General features: G+C 36.0%; 1 pseudogene; it reads left to right on the top strand.

Moving 5' to 3' along the window:
- Positions 1–15,241: 15,241 nt before the first annotated feature.
- On the top strand, positions 15,242–20,404 carry LOC120166586 (annotated as a pseudogene).
- Positions 20,405–26,103: the final 5,699 nt, after the last annotated feature.

The following is a 26,103-nucleotide window of genomic DNA, read 5'->3' as shown; positions in this document are numbered from 1 at the left end:
ATATATAATAAAAATGTACATAAGAAAAATATAATACAATAAAATACATGAAAAAAGTATAGTTAAATACATATAATGAGAAAATAATAATATAAATATAATATAAATGGATAAAAGACCAAAAATAGAGAAATATAGTAAATAAATAGAAAAAATATAATTAACATAATAATAATGATAGTATATAAATAGATATATATATATATGTATAAATATATATATAGTAATAATAAATGAAAATATGTATATAAATAAGATAAAATAAAATAATAATAATAATAAAACTAAATAGAAATAAACAAAATATAAAAAAAGGTAAAAATAAGCGTAACGGGTTAAATTGGAATGAAAACCAAAGTTGAGGGTTAAATCCAGGAGAAAATTAGCGCTAAAATTGTGGATTAGGGGGTAAAACGACAATTGTAAAACGAGAGGGACCAAAAATGGGGTTAACCCATTAAATCTTGAAAACGCGCGGGTCAAGGGGGTCCATTGAGTTGACGCGCGGATCCAATTCAGGTTAATGGGCCGAGTATATAAGCCATTTTGTTTTCTTAATTTTTTATTTCTCTCATTTGAAAACCGAATGCCCCCTCCCCATCTTCGTTTTCTCTCTCGGTGTTCTTCAAAAATGAAGAACACCAGCCCTGATTTCCAGAAAATGGCCATCGACCACCCCCATACCGCCTCGCCGCCGCCGTTGATCTGCGACAGCTACCGATCATCGACAGTAAAAAAATGTTTTTTTCGTTTTTCAGAAGCTTTTCTTCTTCTCTCTACGAAAACTAACATATTTTCTTAAAAAAAAACTCCAACCCCAAAGTCATCGGCCGAAGGTTTTTTAGGTTGTAGTCGAACCAAATCTCAAGTAAAAGAAAGGAAAGCAACGTGCATGGCGATGAACGAACAAACAAGGTAAAGAAAAATTACCTTTTATTTCCTTCCAAAAATGGTACAAAATGCTTCGAACTCTTGCTAGTATTTTTGTGTATATTTGTGCGTAATCTCTCTGGTAAAAATTGTGTTTGCAAATGTGTTGATTACAAGCTTATTTATAGTTTACAAAAGCTATTTTTAGTCATGGATTCTCGGTGTTTTACTTGGACTTAAACGCTTGTTGTTTGTTGTTATTGGGTGTTCCACGTTGTTGCGTTCGTGGGTTGTTATTAGGGGTGAGGAATTCAGCGGAAGACTCGGGTTATTGGAGATGAGACGTGCGGTTGTGGGAGAGGCGTACGGGATGAGGAGTCCTCGGGTATACGGCGTCGTATGAGTGATGAGGGTTAGGGTTTTAGAAACCCTAACATGCTTGGGTTATTGGATGCTAGGTTGGGCCTTGTTGGGCCACGTGTAACGGTCCCAATCCTGTAAAAACAGAACATGAATTAGTGTGCACCATGTAATATGTATTATTTAATTATAGTATGTAACATAACATGTATTTATAATATAATACATATACATTGTATACTATAAATAATATCACATTAACATATACATGTCATGCACAAAGGAAAAATGTATGTTATGCAACGTAAAATGATGCTAATCCATGGGACAAAATTTGGTGTCGTCAGCTGCCCCTCTTTGCTCATTATCATGTAACAGAAATAGAGCAAAGATAAAAGACACAAATTTCGTTCGTGAAGATAAGTCTCTCCATTTGAATTGAACCACGAAATAACTCATTCGTCGTGAGATTGAGTCGAGCTGGAAGCTTCTGAGCACGATATCCTTCATAGTGAAGTTGAAATCGAACTCAAAGCTCTTGACGAGTGGCCTCTGAATCGTCTTCTGGCTCAATATACTTCGTCGTGAAGGTGAAACTTGATTTGAAGACTTTGGTATTACTGTGTTACAGATGACTCCTTCGTCGTGAAGTTGAAATCCAATATAAGTTGTGTTGTTTCAAGGCCAATATTCTTCGCTGTGAAGTTGAAATTGACTCTAAAACTGGAAAGTTTACTAACAAACACTCCTTATTTGAGTTGAATATCTTTCGTCGTGAAGTTGAAATCTAATCTAGAGATGGATGTTGCTTGTGTGCACGATTCCCTTCGTCGTGAAGTTGAAACCGCGGGTGGCCCCTTCGTCGTGAAGTTGAGCCTGAAATTGGATATGAATTTGAAATCCAAGTAAGTTGTAATGTTCCGAGTCCAATATCCTCCGCCGTGAAGTTGAAATTGGTTTTGGAACTGGGAAATTGTTTGAGACAGTCAGCCGCCTCTTCGTTGTGAAGTTGAGCTTGTGATGTCTTGAGTCCAATATCCTTCGATGTGAAGTTCAAATTGGCTCTGAAATTGAGAAGCCCCTTCGTCGTGAAGTTGATCCCCGAATGGAACGATATCCTCCATCGTGGAGTTAAAATTATGGATGTGTGGGTACGATATCCTCCATCGTGGAGTTAAAATCGCGGATGGCCCCTTCGTCGTGAAGTTGAGCCTTGACTTGAATATCCTTCGTCGTGAAGTTGAAATCCAAGTATTGTATGTTGCAGGTGGACACGATTCCTTTCGCCGTGAAGTTGAAACCGTGGATGGCCCCTTTATTGTGAAGTTTGGCTTCGAGCTAGATATCTTTCGTCGTGAAGTTGAAATCTACTCTCGAGCAAATTGTGTTTTTTGAGTCCAATATCCTTCGATGCGAAGTTGAAATTAGCTTTAGATAAAACCTGAAAAGATATGCATATATGTGATATTATGGATGCAATGCTCTTAGTTATACCTAAAATGCATATGCAACATATGTTATTTTGGGCTCTGGAGAGAAATCTCAATCTTCGATTGTATGTCTGGAATCTTGACTCCAGAATCTTGAAGTTGTGATCCCTGATCTTGAATTCTTCAAATGTTCAAATCTGATGTGCACATTCTATTTGTTTCTTGATTTGGGAAATGCTTCTCGACCATCTCAAGTATGTGAATGAGCCTTGATCGGCTTCCAGGTACCTGTACTTTTCAATGAATCTTTGTACAGTAATATGCGATTATCTTTTGCATAAGTAGATAAATCATTGAGTTTAAGTTCAATCCAAGCTACTCAAAAGGAATTGATTTAGAGAAAAAGATGGTTTTTATTCATAAGGGAGATAATACATGACAAATATTTTGAACAATGAATACATGATGAAGTGTGAATGAGTGTCTTAGATCTCGATAATGCGAGCACTTCTGAACTGAAAAGCCGTCAGGTGACCTTAAATACAGCATTTGTCAAGAAATCTTCAATAATACAACAACGTTCTGGAGAGTGCAACATTTCTCCGACTTGTTCAGTTTGTAAAAAAATCGGATACCAGGATGTTTCCACTGTCCGGATTTCTTGAACTGATATCCAAATCGCCCTTTCGTGTTTTTAACTTGGACCCATCCTTTGTTGCAAGACACCCTTTACGGGTTTTCATCTTGAACCCACCTTATTTTTCTTTTCTCTTTTTCCTTTTGTTCTTTCTTCTTTTTTTCTATTTTTTCTTTTTATTTTTTCAATTTAGGGCGCCCTTTCGGGTTTTCACCCTAAACGTTTTTTTCCTTTTTTTCTTTTTCTTTCTTCGACTTAGGACGTCCTTTCGGGTTTTCATCCTAGGCGAAGTATTTCTTGATTACATCCGAGTTGATGGGATGTGGCAGTTCAGGTCCATCCATTTCAGCCAGGACAAGGGCTCTTCCGGAGAAGGCCTTTTTCACGACATAAGGTCCTTCCCAATTTGGCGTCTATTTTCCTCGAAAATCTTTCTGGACTGACCAAATTCTTTTTAGTACTAGATCTCCTTCGCGAAATATTCTCGGGCACACCTTTTTGTCACGTGAATCATTCGCTTCTGATAGATTTGACCATGATGAATGGCTTTCAGTCTCTTTTCATCTATCAGATTAAGCTGATCATATCTGGATTGTACCCATTCTGCATCATCCAGTTTGACTTCTATCAAGACATGGAGTGACGGAATCTCTACTTCAATGGGTAGTACTGCTTTCATTCCATAAGCTAGTGAAAATAGAGTTGCCCCAGTCGAGGTTCGTACTGAGGTTCGATAAGCGAACAAAGCAAAAGGCAACTTCTCATGCCAGTATTTGTAAGTTTCAGTCGTTTTCTCCACTATCTTCTTAATGTTTTTGTTTACTGCTTCTACTGATCCGTTCATATTTGGTCTGTAAGCAGTGGAATTGTGATGTATTATGTTGAACTGTTCACAAGCAGCATTTATCATCTTGTTGTTCAAGTTTGTAGCATTATCGGTAATGATCCTTTCAGGTAGACCATACTGAAATATAATCTATTTCTTCAGAAACTTGTAAATAGTGGACTGAGTGACACTGGCATATGATACAACCTCTACCCATTTTGTGAAGTAATCAATTTCCACGAGAATGAAACGGTGACCATTCGCAGCCTTTGGATGGACTTGTTCGATAACGTCCATGCCCCACACAGAGAAAGGCCATGGTGACGTCATTACATGAAGTGGATGAGGTGGAACATTGATTTTATCTCCGTAAATCTTACATTTATGACATCTTCTAGCATAGTTGATGCAATCACTTTTCAATGTGGACCAAAAATATCTACATCTCATTATTTGTCTTGACATCATATGTCCATTTGCATGTGCTCCACAAACTCCTTCATGTACTTCTTCCACTATCAATTTTGCATCTTCAGCATCGACGCACCTTAACAGTACTTGATTATGCCTTTTCTTGTACAAGACCTCCCCGTCAAGGACGTATACAACTGCCATCCTTCTAATGGTTCTTTTATCGGTTTCAGTGACTTCCTCTGGATAACTTTGATGCTTAACATACTGTAAAATGTCGTAGTACCAAAACTTAATGTCTTTCACTCCGGTACTCTAACAACTTTACATCCTTGGTTTCCCATTCTCCTCGGAGCTGATATATTACTAAGGCTGAGTCTCCGTACACCCGCAAAGTCTTTATATTTTGCCCTAGTGCAGCCCGAATCCCCAAGACACAAGCTTCGTATTCTGCCATGTTATTGGTGCAATCAAAGTTTAGTTTATTGGTAAATGGGTAGTGACTCCCTTCTGGAGAGATTATGATTGCCCCGATGTCATGTCCTAATGCATTTGATGCACCATCGAAATGCATTCTCCAGGAACTGTCCGTTGAAGTACTTGTTTCTTCTAAGGATATAGCCATCAAGTCTTCGTCTGGGAAGTCAAAGTCCAAAGGCTCATAATTCTCATCGGTTCTACTTGCCAGGAACTCCGATATGACACTTCCTTTGATTACATTCTGGCTCACGTACTCGATGTCAAATTTAGACATGAGCATCTGCCATCGGACTAACCTTCCAGATAGAGCAGGTAAACCCATCATGTACTTTAAAGGATCTAACTTGGAGATCAGCCAAGTGGTATGATACAACATATATTATCGGAGTCTTTTTGTAGCCCAGACTAGAGCACAACAAACCTTCTCGATAGGAGGATATCTAACCTCGCAATCGGTGAACTTCTTGCTCAGGTAATAGATGGCTCTTTCCTTTCTCCCATATTCGTCATGTTGACCCAGGACACACCCCATTGAGTTCTCGAATATGGAGAGATATAAGAACACAGGTTTTCCCGGGATAGGGGACATCAAGACAGGAGTGTGAGACAAATACTCCTTTACTTTCTCAAATGCAATCTGGCAGTTTTTATCCCATGCTCCTGGATTGTTCTTTCGGAGAAGACGGAAGATTGGGTCACATTTTTCGGTTAACTAAGATATGAACCGTGCTATGTAGTTTAATCTGCCTAGAAAACCTTTGACATTTTTTTGTGTTCGTGGTGGAGGTAGACTCTGAATAGCCTTAACTTTATCGGGATTGACCTCGATGTCTTTTCTACTGACCACGAAGCCTAATAGTTTCCCAGATGTTACCTCAAAGGTGCACTTGCTAGGGTTCAATCTTAGTTAGAACTTCCTCAATCTCTAGAAGAGCGTTCTCAAGTTCTCGACATGTTCATTCTCAGTTTGTGCCTTGACAATCATGTCGTCGACGTAAACCTTAATTTCTTTGTGCATTATATCGTGTAATAGGGTCACCATAGCTCTCTGATATGTTACCCCGACATTCTTCAATCCGAAAGGCATCACTTTGTAGCAGAAAGTTCCCCACATCGTGACGAAAGTGGTATTCTCCATGTCTTCAGGATGCATCTTGATCTGGTTATATCCTGAAAATCCATCCATGAAAGAAAAGAAAGCGTTCCCGGCTGTATTATCCACCAGAGTGTCTATATGTGGCAGAGGAAAGTTGTCTTTAGGGCTCATCTTATTAAGGTCCCGGTAACCGACATCAAATTACTTCTTGACCTCTTCTTTGATCTTAAGGAGCATTTCTGGTAGCTTTTGTTGTACAAGTTTGCATTCTAGTTTGATAGGTAGTTTATGAACTACCATATCTGTATCTAACCCCGGCATGTCTTGATACGACCATGCGAACACATCTCTGTATTCATAAAGTAAGACTATCCGGTTTTGTCTTACTTCAACTGAAAGAGTTGTGCCAATTTTTACCTCATTTCTATCCATTTCAGTGCCTAGATTCAAGACTTCGATCGTCTCCTCATGTGGCAGTATTTTTTTATCTTCTCTTTCTACCATTCTTAACAATTTAATGGGCAAGTTGCACTCCTCTTCAGTGTCTCATTCATCAAATTCCTCTAGACAAATGGCTGATTCAAAATCTACCTTCGGATCAGGATTCGTAGTGCTTGCATTATTATTATTTGGGGTCCTGAAGGAACAAAGAAGATATGTGTATGTGAGAGGAAAAATATCCCACACGGAACAGTCAATAATCAAATTCGAAAGAAAAATGGAAATTAAGTGCTGAAAAAAATAAACAATAAAATAACATTTGTTTGCCATGGACATAGGAAAAAATTCATCTTTTATTGAACTTAAACAAAATGTTTATTCACCCTTACAAAAGATCACTTATTGCCCCGGGTATAGGCAAATAGGGATAGTTCGAATATTGCTCTGAAAGATTCTTGAAAACCACAGGTAATTCTTCCACCGGCCAGTTGCTAGGCACGAACCTAGGTGGCAGATGGCATATCCCAGATCTATCTTTGTTGTCAACATCTTCTGTGGTCACGACATTAATGCTCAGATCTTCCTGAGCCACTTCTAAACTGGATGTGGTGGTCTTGAACACATAACCACCTGACTTGAATGTATTGTAAAGAGGCGGGAATGTCATAGGCTTCCATTAAAGTTCATTTCCATTCAACCTGGCTATCATTCAGTCCCGGTTCTTCTGGACTTCATTCCTCTTTTCTTGATAACTAGGCTGAAAATTGAGCCCAAATTGATTGAGTTTTGAAACAGGAAGGACATGATTAATCCTTCCTTGTAAATATTTCCCAAAACCTCTCCCGGTCCTGGAGCCTCGGCCCAGGGTTTGCTTGATCTCCATCTTTGTACACTTGGAGAGTCAGTGTATTGAAATCTTTTTTCCTTCCGCCACGAATGTGGCATTCACAAACTCCAAGGAGCGGAATGAACATTTTACCGCCTCCTCCCCTACTTCGATGTATGGGGTCTCCGTGATCACGCTTGCCACGATATCTTCCTCAGTATTGATAATTACTAAGGCCTTGTCAATAACAAATTTAACTTTTTGGTGCAGCGTGCAGGGTACTGCACCTGCTTGATGAATCCATGGCCTTCCCAAAAGACAGCTATAGGACGACATGATATCCATCACAAGGAACTCAACATCATAGGTGGCTGGTTCGATGGTCTACGGTACCTCGATCTTACCGACTACCTCTATTTTGGTCCCGTCAAATGCTCAAACCACGTTCTGACAGGCTCTCATATGAGAGGTATCTATTGGCAGTCTTTTTAATGTCACCAAAGGCATAACGTTCAGGGCTGAGCTGTTGTCAATCAATACACTCGGTAAAGCGTGCCCCTTGCAATACGTAGTGATATGTAGTGCCTTTGTTCGGCCTTTTCCTCCGGATGGAATCTCATCATCTAAAAATGAGATGAGATTATCAGCTTGAATATTGTTCACCAGTCGATCCATCTTGCTGACTGGTTTGTCTTGTGGCATGAACATTTGATTAAGGACTTTCAATAGTGCTTCTTAGTGTGCCTCTGAGTTTAAAAATAGTGCTAGCATTGAAGTACACGTAGGTAAGCTGTGGAGCTGTTCTACAATGTTGTACTCGCTGTGCTGCAAGATCTTGAGGAACTCTTTAACTTCTTCCTCCTTTATAGGTTCATTGACAACTAGCACATCTTTTCTGAATGACTCAAGTAGTCTTTTCCCCACTTTGCTATCACATCATTTGGAAGTACTCACCTGGCATTCGTACTTCCATGGCACTTGTCGATTGTCCTTGTATTGAAAAGTCCGAGGTGTTGTGATCACCACCTTGGCTGGTGTTGTTACTGTCATATTTTCCTTAGGGGTAATTATCAAAGGACTACCCCTACAGAATCTTTTGTCTGATGATTCTCCGGTGGCACAAACATCTGCTTCCAAAGAATCTTGAATTTCTTCGTAAAATTTCAGCTCTTTCCGTTCTATCATGAGCTGGACTATCGATATGAATTCTAGCCACTCTTACTTATTATGCCCCTCTTCGTTGTGGTAACAAAAATGGTTACCATCTTCAATCCTTGCTGCACGTGAATGGGGTGTAAGAAGCCCTGCTTTTACCATTTGGCCCCTTACCCAAGCCAAAGGAGCTTTAACTTCCGAAACACAAGTTTTGATTCTCCTTCCATTCTCGGTGGTGATTGCGTTGATTCATGTCTCTTGATGATTGGGCAAGGGATTATGGGCGACATTCGGTGTTCCAGAGTTGAAATGGATCTAGTTCTTGTTCCGTATTCATTGTACAAGCCTCTTGAATGCGAGACAATTTTTGATTGAATGCCCCTGCACACCTCTATGATATTCACAGTGGGAGCTCTCATCAAACCATTTTGGATAGTGGGCTTTATCGGATCCATAGGATAGGGTGACACCGCGTAAGTGTCGAAGAGTTGTTGATATAACTCTTTATATGTCATGGGAATGGGATCGAACTACTCCCTTTCCCTTTCTTTTCTTGGTTCTCTCTGAGTTTGGTTAAAAGTACTGAATGGTACAATTGTAGTGGTTTTTGAACTTGAGATCGTAACACCTTTGCTAGCGTTGTAGGTGTTGACATTGTTGATCTCGCGGTCCTTGTTCTTCATAGGAGGCTTCTTACTAGAGTCTATTCCTTCGATTTTTCCTTGTTTTATGGCCAGTTCGACCATTTCACCGGCCATTACCAGATCTGAGAAACTTCTCGATGTGATTGCCACCAAGTGCCCAAAGTAAGGTATCTTCAAGATCTGTACAAATAACTTTCTAGTTTCCTTTTCATCCAAGGATGGATGAACTTGCACAGATAAATCCCTCTATCTCTGTGCGTACTGTTGGAAACTTTCGTTATTGTTTTTCTCCAAGCTTTGTAACATAACCCGGTTTGGTCTCATATCATTGATATGCTTGTATTGCTTTAAGAAAGATTTGGCTAAGTTTTTCCACGTCTTGATATGAGTTCGGCTGAGCTGGTTGTACCACCGGATAGTTGAACCGAACAGGCTCTCCTAAAAGCAATGGATCAGGAGTTGGTTATTTCCCCCGTATCCTGTCATCTTCCGACAGAACATAGTGATAAGGGCTGAAGGACAACTATTCCCGTTGAACTTCTCAAACTCATGAATTTTAAACTTAGGTGGAAGCACCAAATCTGGAACCAGACTCAGCTCCATTGCGTCCACTCCATAATAATCATGGTCTCCTTGGACCATCTTCATTTGATCTTCTAACATCCTGATCTTCTCTTCCATCTTCTTTGCCTTATCCTCCTCATCAAAATCCGGGATAGGGCAATCGTCCAGATGACTGTCAGGATTTGCCGCAGAAGTCTGTAAATTTGCAACGGATACAACTTTCCCTTTGGCGACAGATGAGTCACCTTACAGTCTGGGTAAGATCCCGGATGAGACAACCACTTGTGTAGTCAGTGGTATGGTTATCCCCTCAGATGCACCTACTCCAGATGCACTTTCCTGTTGTTGTAAACCAGATAACTTAGCCACGATTTGGTCGACTAAGGATTCTGTGATTTTCTTGATGGACTCCATGATACTTTGACTGTTTTGAGCCATTTTGTCCTCTAATTCTTTCTGCAGTCTTCCCATGTTCTCTTTGATCTTCTCGATTATGGCCTCCATTTGTCTCTTCTTTTCACGAGTATTGTGAGGGTGATGTGTGTATTGAGCTCGCGGTGGTATACTTGATGTTTGCTCTTTTTCTTTCCGAGACATGTTCTGTTGGTTAATATGAATGTAAAAACATGGAAAATATAAAAATAACATAAAATATAAAATGCAAGGAATGCAATGCATGATGTATGCAATTTGGAGTCATTGATCCAGAAAAAGTGTCTATTATTATAAATAATCCTTATTCAGACAAAAATGTTTTATCTTTTAAGAGACATAAAAACAAATCAAAGATATATTTGGACTAAATCCTCTAGAACCCGAACAACTTCTAGTAGGTTGACAAGTCTTCTGTCTTCGTCTGTCACTGGTTGAATGCCTTGTCGAACCACTCCAGCTTCCCTTGCCAGGCCGTGAAGATGACGGGCTGCCTTCTATACTTGATCTAGGAAATCTCGGATGGTTGCGTCTCTGGCCCTCACCCTTTGTTGTGCTTGCTCCCAACGAAAACACCAATGTAATCCTTCGTCGAATGGAACTATCTGAAGCTCGTTCGCTTGCTTCTTGAACCCATCTACAATAACTTCTAACTCAGTTATTGTCTTGCCATCTCTCTAATGTTGTTTCTCTAGATCAGCCACTCGGATTCTCAAGTGTTGGTTCTGATGTTGACTGTCTGCCAAGCGTCTTTGAGCAGTCTTCAGCTGTTCCTTCCAAGCTCTTTCATCAGGCCCTTTGAACTTCATTTTTAGACTGTGAGCTTCGTCTTTCCAGTATTCAGAGGTTACTTTCAACTTGGAGTTATCCTTGAGTTTATCTTGATACCCCTTTCTCAAATCTTCGAGCTCAAAACGGACTCTTTTCTGTTCTCTTTCCAGTTTGTCTGCTCTATCTTTCTGAGAGTCGGCATCTAGCTTCCATTGATAACGTTCATCTTCAAGTTCATTAATCCTCTGCTTCAGCTCGTTATTCACAGCTTCAAACTCTACTTTGGCTATCTCAAGTTCCGAAGGGATAGGTCTGAGATGTTCCTCCATGGTCCGGGTGTCTTCACAGTTTGGCACCGGGATGTTATCATTCTTTCTCAATCTTCGCCACTCCACATAATCCGGAGTAAGCATGTATCTGGAAGCTACGACATCCATCCGAAATACTTTCTTCCATGACTCGGCTGCTTCCTTGATCATCTTCTTATAGCTGTCACCGCTATATACAAACTCTGATTTAATTAGTCCACATGTTGCTGGGACAAACTGACGTGCCTCATACTGTCTAAGTGCCAACAACGAAGTATACACAACTGCACCCCAAATTCCAAGTACGGTCATAGTGTCAGAATCCCCACACCGGAAAAGAATGTCACCGAGGAACAACCAGGGGGCTCTCCAGGTAATATCCCAGTTTTAAAGATGCATGAATACCTTCATCCATTTTTCCTTCGAGGCGCCTTCGTGCCATTTTAAAGTAAGGGTGAATAAGTGGTACTGAATCGGCGATAGGCAACCCCTTTAGTCTTCCAGAAGTGGCTGTGAATCCAGACTTGAAGGAGTTGAGTACACCCAATGAACCTTCCTCCGCCAGTTCTTCGACAATGGTTGAGAGATCGAAAGGTCTCGGCTAAGATGGCTGGTGCTGGGTTGACCCGTCTCGGAAGTTGTTCAAACAGTTCTACCACAGCAGCATCAATGTATCCCACAATCTTCAGGAATATAATCAGACCATACAAACCCAGTGCAAACAAGTCTATTGCATTCAACTCATCGGGATGGTTCTTCATCAGTTGCTTGATATGAAGCCAAGCAATTCCTTCCCCACTGCATTTACATCGAGCCCAGTCAGTTACCCATTTTTCGTCAACCCCGGCAATATTGACTAGTGCATTCTTGAAAGGCTGGCTTTTGATGTGTTTAATATAAGCTCGTTCCAGCCTGATATTTTCACAGTACAGCAGTGTAGTGTACTCTTCAATGGTGGGCACCATGTCCTCCTGATTAAAAGTGAAGCAATTGTATCCCGAGTTCCAGAACTGAACCAAGGCTCTAATTAAGGGCTCATCAGTCTTGACATGAAGGAAAAGTGCAATGTCACCGTACCGTTGGCTGAACTTCTATTTCTGATCATTCTTCCAACTGTCTCAGATGTCTCGAAGCTCTTGCACATTGTTATGCTTTAGGCTGATATAGGCGTAGCTAACCAACTCTGACACATAGCTCCCTTGAAGACTGTCTCCCTTTTCCTTCTAAGTCTTCTCGGACCATAGTCGTATCTCGGGGTTTTTAATCTCTTGTATTACAACACCTTTGTCCATTAGTTCATATTATTTTGTGTGTAACAAACACTTTTTTAGGGATCAATGGCCTCTTGTTATGATGCAAATGCTAAAAAAACAAACACATGCAAAAAGTTAGTATAATAAAAATAAATAAGTAAATATAAAATGACGAAAGGGGGAAAAACAAAAAAGAAACATGGTTAGGATAAAAATATCCTAGGTTATGGAGTGTAGTTTCGGGGTAGGCTCTAATTCTCCATAGTCTCCCAGTTTAGGTTTTAAAAAACGGTACCCGAGTTCTCCTTGCCGGCGCCCCCTTGGGCTTACCAGACCCTTAGTCCTAAACCCATCACAGGCTTGTGTGGACTAAGTTAAACTCGAGAGGACACATTCCCTTATGTCTATGCGGAGAATAAATTTACACGAAGACATAAGGTATATGAATCCCGAAGGTTACTTGCTAGGCCTATGCGGTGAATAAATTCACACGAATATGTCGCTTTCACCCTCATTTAAAAACGGGTTCGGAGCTCGGGTTTAGAGCCTTAAGTGAAAAACAAGTTTGGGAGGCTGAAATCATTAGAAAACGGTTAGTACAACTATATACTCGAAAAAATAATCAAAAGTAAGCAATAATGATTGAAATGTTACCTTAAAATTTAAACTTACCCTTTTCATTAAAAAGACAACTGGAAATTACCTTAGCCTGACTCACTTACCCGTCCTCAGCAGAGTCACCAAGCTGTCGGAACCGTCTTTCGGTTAGACCCCGAAATTGAGCTTCGACTTAGGAAAATTGGGTTAGAGTCGCCACCGATCATTTATTTAAAATTAAATGGGTTGTCCGGGTACTTTATTTCTTACCTGATATGCATCTTACCAGTGATATGTCATATTCGGGAGTCGGTTACAGTCAAGGAAGGGTTAGCACCCTTGAACTGCTCTTTCGGTACTACGCAATTTCCAGTTGTCTTTAATTAAGAAAGTTGTAATTTTAAATTGAAAGGTAACATAACGATCCGAGACTTACCACTGATTGATTTAAATACCCCTAAAAAAATAATGACATAAAAAAGACGAAAATGAGTAAGGTAAAAAGAATAAAATAAAGGAAATAAGAATGAAGATAAAATAGAAATTAAAAAAACCAAATAAGCAAAATAACAAGAAGTAAAATAAGTAAATAAATGAAATAAGGAAGCTAAAGGTAACATATACATAAAGACAATGCAATATAAAGAATAAATAATAAAAAGACCAAAATAAAAAATGAATAAATAAAGGAAATAAATATGCATAAAAATGAAATGTAAAAAAAAGATAAATAAATAACTAAAAAATGAAAGTAATAATAGTTAAAGAATAAAAAACAAATAAATATGTATAATAATCAAATAAAATAATAAGTAAAAATATATATAAGAAAAATGTACATAAGAAAAATATAATACAATAAATACATGAAAAATATATAAAATACATATATAGAAAATAATAATAAATATAATATAAATGGATAAAGACCAAAAATAGAGAAATATAGTAAATAAATAGAAAAAATATAATTAAATAATAATAATGATAGATATAGTATAAAAAATAAATAAATATATATATATAGTAATAATAAAATGAAAATATGTATATATATACAAAATAAGATAAAATAAAATAATTATAATTATAATAAAAATAAATAGAAATAAACAAATAAAAAAGGTAAAATAGCGTAACGGTTAAATCGGTGATCCAACTCGGGTTAATGGGCCGAGTATATAAGTCATTTGGTTTTCTTAATTTTTCATTTGTCTCATTTGAAAACCGAATGCCCCTCCCCATCTTCGTTTTCTCTCTCGATGTTCTTAAAAAAATGAAGAACACCAGCCCTGATTTTCAAAAAATGACCATCGACCGCCCCACAACGCCTCGCCGTCGCCTTTGATCGGTGACGACCGTCGATCATCGGCGGAAAAAAATGTTTTTTTCGTTTTTCAAAAAATTTTCTTCTCCTCTCTACGAAAACCAACATATTTTCTTGAAAAAATAGGCCTCGGGATATATCTAGCTTCGAAGTTTTGAAAAACTCCACCCAAAATCATCGGCCGAAGGTTTTTTAGGTTGTAGTCAAACTAAATCTCAAGTAAAAGAAAGGAAAGCAACATGCATGGCGACGAACGAACGAACAAGGTAAAGAAAAACTACCTTTTATTTCCTTCCAAAAATGGTACAAAATGCTTCGAACTCTTGCTAGTATTTTTGTGTCTACTTGTTCGTAATCTCTCTGGTAAAAATTTGGTGTCTTCAATATATAAAATCATGGAACTAATAAATATTTTATCTTAATAATATAAATCATTTAAAAATCCAAATTATGAATTTGAAACCGCAAAAATGCTAACTTTGGTTTTTTTTTTAAAAAAAAAACTTTCAACAACTGCTTCTCAGTTCCAACAGGATAATGGAGTTGGTTGCCCAGACAGCCGAACTCCATCCTTAATGATGGTAACCATCTCAAGTCAATCCACAAAAGATGGGGCATCAATGTCGGATCTTGGACACTTGGCAAACACCCAAAGGGACCAAGGCTGAGACGAAGAGGGAGTTAGTTTCCTACTTTACCGCCTTTTTCTCCCTCCCCTCCATGTTACAGCGAATGACAAACAATCAGAAATTGTTTCGAACTCAGTTTTCAAAAAATAAAATTATTTTAATGACATAACCCTATGCTTTGCCAATTAACAAAGATTCATTGAACCTTTGTTCAACGTGCACATCCCTTTTTAGCTTTGCCTTTGTCATGACTCCCCAGTTTTACGGTAATGTTTCCTATGATTTCATTATCTTTTTCAGTTCAAAGTTGTCCATTTAGTTTTCACTATGAATTTGCAGATTGTTCATATTTTTAGCATTTTTATGCCTTTTTTTTTGTATTTTAACAAATGTTGAATGATCAAGTCTTAGTCTTTGGATGGTATAATGTTTAGCTTTGAATGTATATAAGCATGTCTATTTATATATATATATATGAGCAAAACCATTGGCTTGCATTCACTGTTCTTTTCCTATTCTGCAGGCAAGAAACGTGAACTCGTGATTGAGTGGATAAACAGTATTCTTCCCGATTTCAGTTTGCCAACAGAAGCCTCTGATGAAGAGTTGAGAGCTTGCTTGCTTGATGGCACTGTTCTATGTAGAATCTTGAATATGATTAGACCCAATTCTCTAAACGAGGTTGTTTGAAACTTATTTTTGATTCTTTTGATGGAATCTTAATATTAGTTTACAGAGTGTTTATGTTATGGATTAATGCACATTCTTTTCCTCCAGGGAGGGTATCTTGAAAATTCTTCAGTGTTGCAGTCGGAAAATGTTAAACGGTTTTTGGCCGCTATGGATGAGATGGGAATACTCAGGTTTGAGTTATCAGACCTTGAGAAGGTATCCCCTAACAATCTGGAATTGTCTTATAACAAATATTTAAATGAACCTTTGATTTATTAGCAACATGTAAACAACAAATTCTGAAACTATGAATCAATTTAACAGAAAGAGCTTAATGAATGTGTTCAATTTGCTTCCTTGTTTGTGAGCCTGGAAGAATTTAAATGCCATTCGATGATCGTACTCTTTTCTGTCATCTTCAGGGATCTATGAAGACTGTTGTCAACTGCCTTTTAGCACTAAAGATACATTCCATATCATCTGTAGATGACTTATCTGCCATAAGTACTATTACCAAATCCGAAAGCATCGATGAGTATCCATCAACCCCTGGCTCTCTCCCACCATTATTTGATGAAGAAATAAGGAAGGCTTCCCCGAGGTTAAAATACCAGTGTGCCATGCACAATCCTGCAATTTCAGGCATGTCTATCTGCCTCCTTGTTTGTGCTCATTAACATTGTATCTGGGATAACTTGAAAGGTTCATGTGCTTTCAATGGTAAAAATGCTATCGTTCTAGTGGAAACAAGAGAAAACCTTACAATTTTTTTAGTTGATTTCTAATCTATTAGAACCGTACATATATGTGCGCATTTCGTATATATACCTAAATGTGCCTTCTGCAGAACCATCGGCCACAGTACTGCAGCATGTTGGACACAAGTTCCATGACTTGTTTCAGTTGAAACATGTGTGTTATGATGAGTTCCCTGTAACAAATATTCTAGAAATGATGGAATCAAACAATTTAGATGTAAGTGGGCAACATTAATTATGTTTTACATTGTGTTTCGTCTAGCCTTCAACTGTTTCGTACCCCCAAAACTTGTTTAATATGGTGTATGTTTGATGTGTTCTCATATTTCCTGTATGCAGAATGCCCCAACTCAGTCACTTTTAAATGTTGTGTATGGAATTCTAGATGAAAGTGTTGAAACAAAGAACGACGAAATGACTCATGTACTGTATTATTTTACTCGTATGCATTTGCGTGCATGTTCAAAACATACGGATATTATGTTATGAGATGATGATGGCATTATCTTTATTGCCTCAGCATATGGCTTGTCTACTGAGAAAGGTTGTGCAGGAGATCGGACGGCGCCTATCAACTCAAGCAGATCATCTAAGAAGTGTAAATCCTATTCTATACATCTTGCTTTAAGGACTTTCTTCTCAGTTTCTCTTTATAGATTTTTATGTGGTATTGTGGCATGCAGCAAAACAATCTTTACAGGGCTCGTGAGGAAAAGCACCAATTGAGAATCAGAGAACTGGAGGCCCTTGTATCTGCAACTCGTAAAGAGACTACGGTGCATAAACTAATGAAAAAAGAAATCCACTAAAAGGCAGTTCTCTCTTATGTGTAGAAGGATAACCTGTGTATTTAATTAACTTATTTGTTACTGCAGGTCACACACCAGCCTCAGCAGATAAAGAGTAGAAGAAAAAAGAGCATTTCTTGGTTTTCAGCTTCACCAGTCTTGAGCTGCTTCCGTCCGACTCACTCACAGGCATAATTATATAGATGTTAATTTACACATTGTTTATCATTGCTTAATGCAAAATCTCCATGTGGAGTCTTTCCTTCCTGTGAATATCTAATCTCATGAAATATGAGTACCTTTCTCATAGAATTTTTGTTTCACTTACTTGCAGAATGTGAACTTGGAAATGGAAGAAAAAGGGAAAATTGAGAAGCAAGAGATGAAGTTAGTGAAAGAAAATGAAAACTACATCCATGAAATCGCGGGACTGAAGCAAGAAGTAGAGATTTCTGGAATGATGCACGGGTATAACTCCAGGGAAATGGAAGTAGAGGCCAAGGCTGCAATTGCAGTTCTTCAGATAAGGATAAAAGATCTTGAGACCCTCCTTGCTGATTCAAGAAACAAGGTGAAAGATCTTGAGACCCTCCTTGCTGATTCAAGAAACAAGGTGAAAGATTTTGAGAGCCTCCTTGCCGATTCAAGAAACAAGGAGAAAGATCTTGAAGCAAGTTTCGAGTCAAAATGCCAGAGTTGGAGCATTAAAGAGAAGATCTACCAAAGCTCTATTGATTTTCAGTTAGAAGTAATGCAGGTATATATATTGGTTTCTGTCATTTGAATGTTATTCTTCAACATCATTCATTTTACTAATTTGTGGAAGTATTCAGGATTTGAGGTCAACTTCTGAAGCCGTTAAGCAAGAAATAATGGAAACAAAGAAGAGTTATTCTTTTGAATTTAATCACTTAGGTGCGTTTGCTGTTGGAAAGTTTTTGTCAGCTTGCTTTGTTTGTGGTAGAAGTTGTTATAAGAACTTTTTCTCTTTCAGAATCAAAGTTTAAAGCATTAGCAGATGCGGCTGGGAACTATCATGAAGTTGTTGCTGAAAATCGAAAGCTTTTTAACGAACTGCAGGATTTGAAAGGTAGCTATTTAAGAAGCTTCTTGTTAATGGATTCTATGATTTTGTTTATCACATCCTTTAATTTTTTAATTTTTTACAGGCAACATTAGAGTTTATTGTCGAATAAGGCCATTTCTTCCCAGACAAACCGGAAAACAGTCAGTTATAGAAAATATCAGTGAACATGGGCAGTTGGTTATTGCAAATCCCTCCAGGCCAGGAAAAGATGGCCAACGGTTGTTTAAGTTCAATAAGGTCTTTGGTCCAAATGCTACCCAAGGTGTTATTGTTGGTTAATTTGGCCTATATTCTTTGCAATATGAACTTGAATCTCTTTGTTTTGTGAAGCATTACGATATCTAATACATAGAAATTCTTCTAAACAATGTCAGGGGATGTGTTCTCAGATATTCAACCTTTTGTTAGATCAGTAGTTGATGGATATAATGTCTGCATATTTGCTTACGGTCAAACCGGTTCAGGGAAAACGTATACAATGGTATGAATCCCTCTACTCTTAAGCATTACCAAGTTGCACTAACATCTTTGAACAATCCCTTCCAATTTTTCATTTTTGACATTATCAGACTGGTCCTGATGGAGCCACTGAAGAGGAATGGGGTATCAATTATCAGGCTTTGAATAATCTCTTCAGAGTCTCTCAAAGTAGAAGACAACACTTTCTCTATGAAGTCGGGGTTCAAATGGTTGAAATATATAACGAACAAGTGCGCGATTTGTTATCCGGTGATGGTTCTCCGAGGAAATATCCTTATTCTAAACAATATAGGCATATTAAATGGAAGTTAGTAAACCTGATTATGTGTGTGTATCATCCCTTTTTTGAGGTGTTTTTCTTTGAAAGTTTGAGTAATATTCATGATTTAGTTATATTTGTTTTTCCTTAATCTGCACACGGTTGGGATTACAACTATCTCTCAGCCTAATGGGTTATCTGTACCTGATGCTAGCATGCACCCTGTTACATCAACCTCAGATGTTCTAGATTTAATGGATATCGGATTCAAGAATCGATCCGTTGGTGCTACCGCTCTAAATGCAAGCAGCAGTCGCTCTCACAGGTTTGTATGTTTGATATTTTCAATCACATCTGAATATACTTCTCCAGTGACATGATTTAGAGTTATGGCTGCAGCATTGTCACCGTTCATGTTCGTGGCAAGGATTTAAAGACGCGATCTGTATTGTACGGTAATCTTCATTTGGTAGATCTAGCAGGCAGTGAAAGAGTAGATAGATCTGAGGTAACCGGAGATAGGCTTAAGGAAGCACAACATATAAACAAATCATTGTCTTCCCTTGGAGACGTAATTTTCGCTCTTGCAAAAAAGAGTCCTCATGTGCCATACAGAAATAGCAAGCTCACTCAAATACTTCAAAGCTCTCTTGGTACTTCTTTTTCATCTTTATTCTTGTACTACAGAAACCTTCTCCGGGTTCTCGAGTTCAAAAAATGTGCTCTGCTCGCTCAGGGAACACTGATGGTTCATCTGATTTTCTGTATGGTACATAAGTTCCATTGTATTGTATGTTATAGGAGGCAAGGCAAAGACCCTTATGCTTGTCCAGATCAATCCAGATGCCAGTTCGTATTCCGAAACTATGGGCACTTTGAAGTTTTCTGAACGCGTTTCCGGAGTTGAGCTAGGTGCTGCACGAAGTAGCAAAGAGGAGAAGGATAACAGGGAGCTAATGGAGCAGGTATATCACAGTTTTTTTCCTTCTAAAATGTTAGAATTTCAAATTCAAACTCAACTGGAGTCATACATACATGATGCATACTCATTTTTTTTAATTTCATCTTAATAGATATCTTCTTTCAGTTTCCTTTAAATGTTTATGAGAATCATGTCTAATAGGATACTGTACTATTACTCTATTCATATTGTTGTGTTTTAAGTTTAGCTGGCTCTTGCAGATTGCATCTCTCAAGGACACAATAGCTGAAAAGGATGAGGTTATCAACCGATTGAAATCGCTTAAAGATCTAAAACCACGGATACAGCAGCATCAGCGGTGAGCAGCAAGCAACAGGCTGATTAAGGTAGGATTATTCCTCTATTCTATTGGTGGTTTTCCTCATGAAATCACTTAGTATCATTGCATTTGCAACTGAAGTTTCATTCTAGAAGTGACAAACAGCATTATTGGGTTTGCAGATAACATAATATTGATGTGGGGAAACCTTATTCCTGTGTTTCTCTTCATTTTAATGTACAAACTTCTCCTACAAAATGATGTAAGCAGTCTTTCATGCACAATTCTTTGATATATTTGTTTTTGTTGCATTTTGTTTTCAAGTTCATACACCAAATCTATTATTTGGCTTGTTTACCCTAAAGCTCATATATTCTATATTCTTGATGGACTAAGGTAGCATCGAAGGAATAACTTATTAAAACCAGCACAAGTGCACCGGAAACAGACTCTACGAAGCCTACAACATATAAAACTCAGAGCTCTTTAGCTTAATTCTCAATCCCTATGGTGGATAAAAAATGAGTAGGCTTTAGATTCTCTTCTGTTGCTCCTTTTAGGCATTAGAAATAGTCTTATGCTCCACTTTGATCAGCCCTTTTTTCCGACGACGATGCATGCCTGCGGAAGAAATGAAATACATTTGATTTCCAGAGATGAAATCATTCATTTTTTTTTTCTCTGCAGATATTTGATTGCCAAAGCTAGATGGATGATGTGCATCATGATTTCCATAGCTATTCCTCTTTAAACAGGCACCTATAAGTTCTCCTATAATACAGTATATAAAATTATTTTGCTTGAGATACAAGTATGTATACTATAATACGGTATATAAAATTATTTGGCTTGAGATACATCCATGTACATCAAATATGTTAGTATTTGTGGTAAAAAGCAGCGATTTAAATTTCGGTTGTAGTTGCATTTTTTGCCGCGGTTTGCAGATATAATGGATTTGCAATCATTGTAGATATTGTGGTTGTGATTTTTTTAAAGGAACTATTTGTTTTAATAAAAAAATTGTTTTTTTCAAATAAAATAATGGAATAATAGCGCAATAACTAAGGCTGGCAATTATCCATGGGTGAGTAGATTATCCATCCACCCGCCCCGAATAAATGGATGAAAACCCGCTGTGAAACGGATGATTGACAGGTGATGGATGGGTCAGGCCGGATATGTATGAAATTTTTTTGACCCATCACCCGCAGCATCCATCCACCCATTAATATATCCATCTATATATATATATATATTATATATAATATATATTATATTATATATATTATATTATATATATACACATGTTCTTTACTTTATTATGTAGAATAGTCTGTTAAAGTGATTATTTAGAATCATACATAGGAATTTTAATATTCTAATTTTAAATTTTCGGATGTCTTGTTTGATATATGATTTCAGAAGCTTCTATTGAGAATGCACATGCATGTGCTACTATCTTGGAGGATTTTGATGTGGAAGACGAGGGAAGTTCATCAAGTGTAGTGCTTGATGCAGATGCTAACTCGATAAATATTCTTATTCTCTTAATTCTGACTTTTATTCCATTGAAAATATGTCTAATTTTTTAATATTGGTTTATCCCTATTGATACTAGGATGGAGATGACTTTTGAGAAGTGATAGTTTGTTGATGAAGATTTGAAGATTATATTTGGTGTATAAGACTATACATGATGCATCTATTCACTTGAAAAATGTATCACAAACATAGTGCACAAGACTATATAAAATGTGTTCCATTTTGTTTTTGTTTGAATTTGATGAAAATTTATTGTTCATATTTTGATTTCTATGAATGTTTGAGTATCAATGTTTAGTTTCTATGAATGTTAGAAGAATTTGAGCTTAGGATGGAAAAAATAGGTTTTGTTCATTGTATCATCCATTTCTCATCCGCTTTACCCACTCCACCCGCAGATGATGGATGGAGCGGATATGGATGAAATTTTTGGTGGGTGATGGATGGTGTGGATGGAGATTTGGACCGTGGGTGATGGGGCGGATGAAGCTCCACCCGACCCATCTTCGATCCATTGCCAGCCCTAGGAATAACGGTATGCTATTGCTGTGATCCGCTAAATTACGACTGATCTGCCACTATTGGTGTAATCTCGCTTCACACCTCTACTTTCCACGATAGCGGTTTCGGAAACCACCACGATCGCGATATAGCAACCGTTATACTGCTATTCCACCGTTATTTCAATCCTTGGTAAAAAGAATTACCTTTTCTTTAATATCCGTTTAAAGAAATGACTCTTTCTATTATTTTTTTAGTTTTTATCTGTTTATTTACATGTAGGGACGAACGTTAAATTTTATGTTAGGGAGTGAATTTTTTAAATTTTAGAAGGGGACAAACTTATGAAATTATAGAGGAGACGAAAATAGATTTTCAATAAAAAATATATAATATATAATAATTTTAAATTTTTAGAAAACAGAGTGTTTCACTCTATTTGTTTAATCCATCCGTGTTTACATATGTGTATATATAATTTCTAACTTTATTTGATATTTTATTTACTTTTTAAAATTATTAATTTATTTCCTTGTGTTAAAGTGTGTGCGGGCATGCGCGTATGTGCATGTAAAAAAATGATCAAATATTTTTTTTTTCCAAAAAATACTTTAATTTATATTATAAAATAAAACAAAATTCATATATAAATATACTCAATTAACAAAAATTATTCCGGTTCTTCTTAATACTTTTATTTTTATTTAAAAATCAAATACTATTTATTTTTATTATTCCTTGATACTTGAAAAAATTATTATTGGAGAAAAATCATACAGGCACTTCGAAATTAACTACAAACAACAACTAAAAATTATTCAAAAATTTTAAAGTTATTATTAAATATCAAATAATAATAATAAATCTAACCTTTTTGTGATAAGTAACACTTTTCAAATAATACTAAAATTTATTTCTTTTTGGGTGATTTAAATGCTATTTAAATGAAAATGTCCAATTAAAATAGATTAATGACTACTGGTGTAATTTATTCATAAAAGTAATTAAACAAAACAATAATATTATGTTCATTTGTTTGAATATCTAAAACGAATTGCAGAAAAAAAAAGATACAACCCTTGTTCTTGTAAGTGATGGAAATGATACTTCTTTTAATTAATTTCCATTTCTCTTCGTATACTCTAATCCAAATATAAAATAAGGATCAAGTCGGTACGGGTGCTTTCAATCGAGTCAAGTTGAGTAAAAATTTTCGAGTTATTCGAATTAACAAGTCATACTTTTTAAATCAAACTTGATTTTAATTTTTTTTCAAGTCGAATCAAATTTATAAAATTTAAGTCGAGTTGTTCGAGTTTCTGTTTAAATTTGATTGTAAATTCCAAACAAAGTAACGCTTTTAGGGCAACTACTTGCCGACAATGCCCAACTAATGCAATAAGACTGGTCACCATGCTTAGATTTACCACCCCTTAACTACAGGCTTATATGTCGTCAAATTTATGGACAATTTTACCTACAACATTTATTTGATACATTAATAATTGCATTTTTAAAATCTTAAATAAATTTAAAAGTTCAAAACTCGCCCCCATAGTAAAACCTTATATTATGTTTAAAAATAAAAGAGATATAAAATTCTAATTTTACTTGAGAAACTAAATTAATTCATGTGAGTGTATCTTATGGAGTAATAATGAATAATGAATTACTATATAGACTCTGGTACATTAAATTGTTTATTTGTCATATAAAATATTTTTTATAAAAAAAACATATGCATTAAATCACGTTTGTTTAAGATTGATTCACATGAGGATATTTCTTTATATTAATTAATGTAATATTTTTAATATTTTTTTGAGATTAAATTGTTCTTCCCATTACTAAAGTAATTAGTTTATTTACAATTAATGTACAAAATATATATTCATAGTAGTATTTATTATTTAGAGATTGAATTATTCTTCCCATACAGAAATGCAATAAATATAAACTTACAAAGTTGAATAAGCACATCATATCTTCCAATTTTATCAAAAGTAACTCGGGAAAACATTTTTGTTTCTTTTTTAAAATTAATTTTATTTATTTTTTGAATTAAAAAATCCGTTTAGTTTAAGATAAAGAAAATCTACTTCAAAAAATTAAAAGGTATTTGGTAAGTACATAAACTAAAACTGTCAAAATGATTTTTTAAAAGGACTCGTTTCGAATAATTTATTAACCTGATAAGAGTAAAACGTGATTTGAGAAGTCGCCACCAACATTTAATTAGAGTGTGATTGGGCACCCAAAAAATATTTATCGTTTTAATAAAAATATTAATCTTAATTAAAACAATAAATTTGCGGTCTGCGTTACCAAAATTTGAGTTCGAGAGTCGGTTACGTGTGTGGAAAGATTAGCACCCCAGAGCGCCCTAAATCGATACCTAGTCGATTAATTAATTGTCTTTGCAATGAAATTTAAAAATTTGAGTCTAATTTAATTTTAGATCTCATATAAATAAAAGTTCTATGAATTTTAGGACGAAACACAATAATATTTAATTATTTCTTATTAAGAATAATCGACCTTCTATACCTTAGAGCAGTTGATTCTTACTCCAATCGATAGAAGAAAATATTATAATTACATCCTGAAGCTCATTATTGATTCAAAATAACAACACAAAATAATTCTAAGAGAGAAAACGATAGTATCTAATTATTTCCAATCAAGAATAAATGACCTCTCATGTCTTAAAGCAGTCAATTACTACCACAATCAAAAGGAAGAGATATCACTATTTTGTCTTAAAACTTAATATTTATTCAAGAGAAAATGATAATATCTAATGATTTTCAATCGAGAATAAATGACCTCTCATGTCTTAAAGCAATCATTTATTACTGCAACCGAAATGAGGTGATATTACTATTTGGTCTTAAAAATCAATACTGATTCGAGAGAAATCGATAATATCTAATGATTTCCAATCAAGAATAAATGACCTCTCATGCCTTAAAGCAGTAATTTATAACTCCAACCGAAATGAGGAGATATCACTATTTCATCTTAAAAAGTATTATTGATTCGAGTGTTACTTATTTTGAAATACCATTGAAAAAATGCAAAAAAAAAAAAAAGCAAGTTAAAAGCATACATCAAGAAAGTACCATTAATTATTTATTTTACCAACATTTAATGAGAATAAGGATATTCAATTATTTAAATACATCGAGACGAGAGCTTAGATTCGATCTAACAATCTTTTCTCGGTGAACTTAATTAAAGGAACATTATCTTTTTCTATATCCCCAAATTTTAAAATGGATTCAATTTAATTCGTGTCACTTAATGGGATATACTTTCATTTTATAATTATCAAAAATAACTTTCTTATACGTTAAGACATTCACTTTATGATGATATTAAAGTGAAGGAATATTACCCTTAGTCAAATTATTTTGATTTAAGTCAAGAAATGCTTATGAGGGTATCATGCAAATTAATATGGAACAAAACTAATTAGTGACTAAAATGAAATAACATAAAAGTGACATGAAAAAATTAAAATAAAACAAAATGCAAATAGGACTAAAATATAAACCAATAAATCATTCTATCAAAAATTAAAACAAAATAAAGTGCCAAAGTGACTAAAATGAACATTTTCAATATTAAGCTAAAATTATAATAAACAAAAATAAATAAGATATGAATACCAAAATGAAATCAGATAAAAAAAATAGCCAAATCAGAAATAGAC

This window comes from Hibiscus syriacus, unplaced genomic scaffold (assembly GCF_006381635.1).
Source record: "Hibiscus syriacus cultivar Baekdansim isolate YM2019G1 unplaced genomic scaffold, ASM638163v2 tig00003041_pilon, whole genome shotgun sequence".
Lineage (NCBI taxonomy): Eukaryota > Viridiplantae > Streptophyta > Magnoliopsida > Malvales > Malvaceae > Hibiscus > Hibiscus syriacus.
The sequence above is the reverse complement of the archived record's forward strand: the minus strand, read 5'-3'. Positions and strand labels throughout refer to the sequence as shown.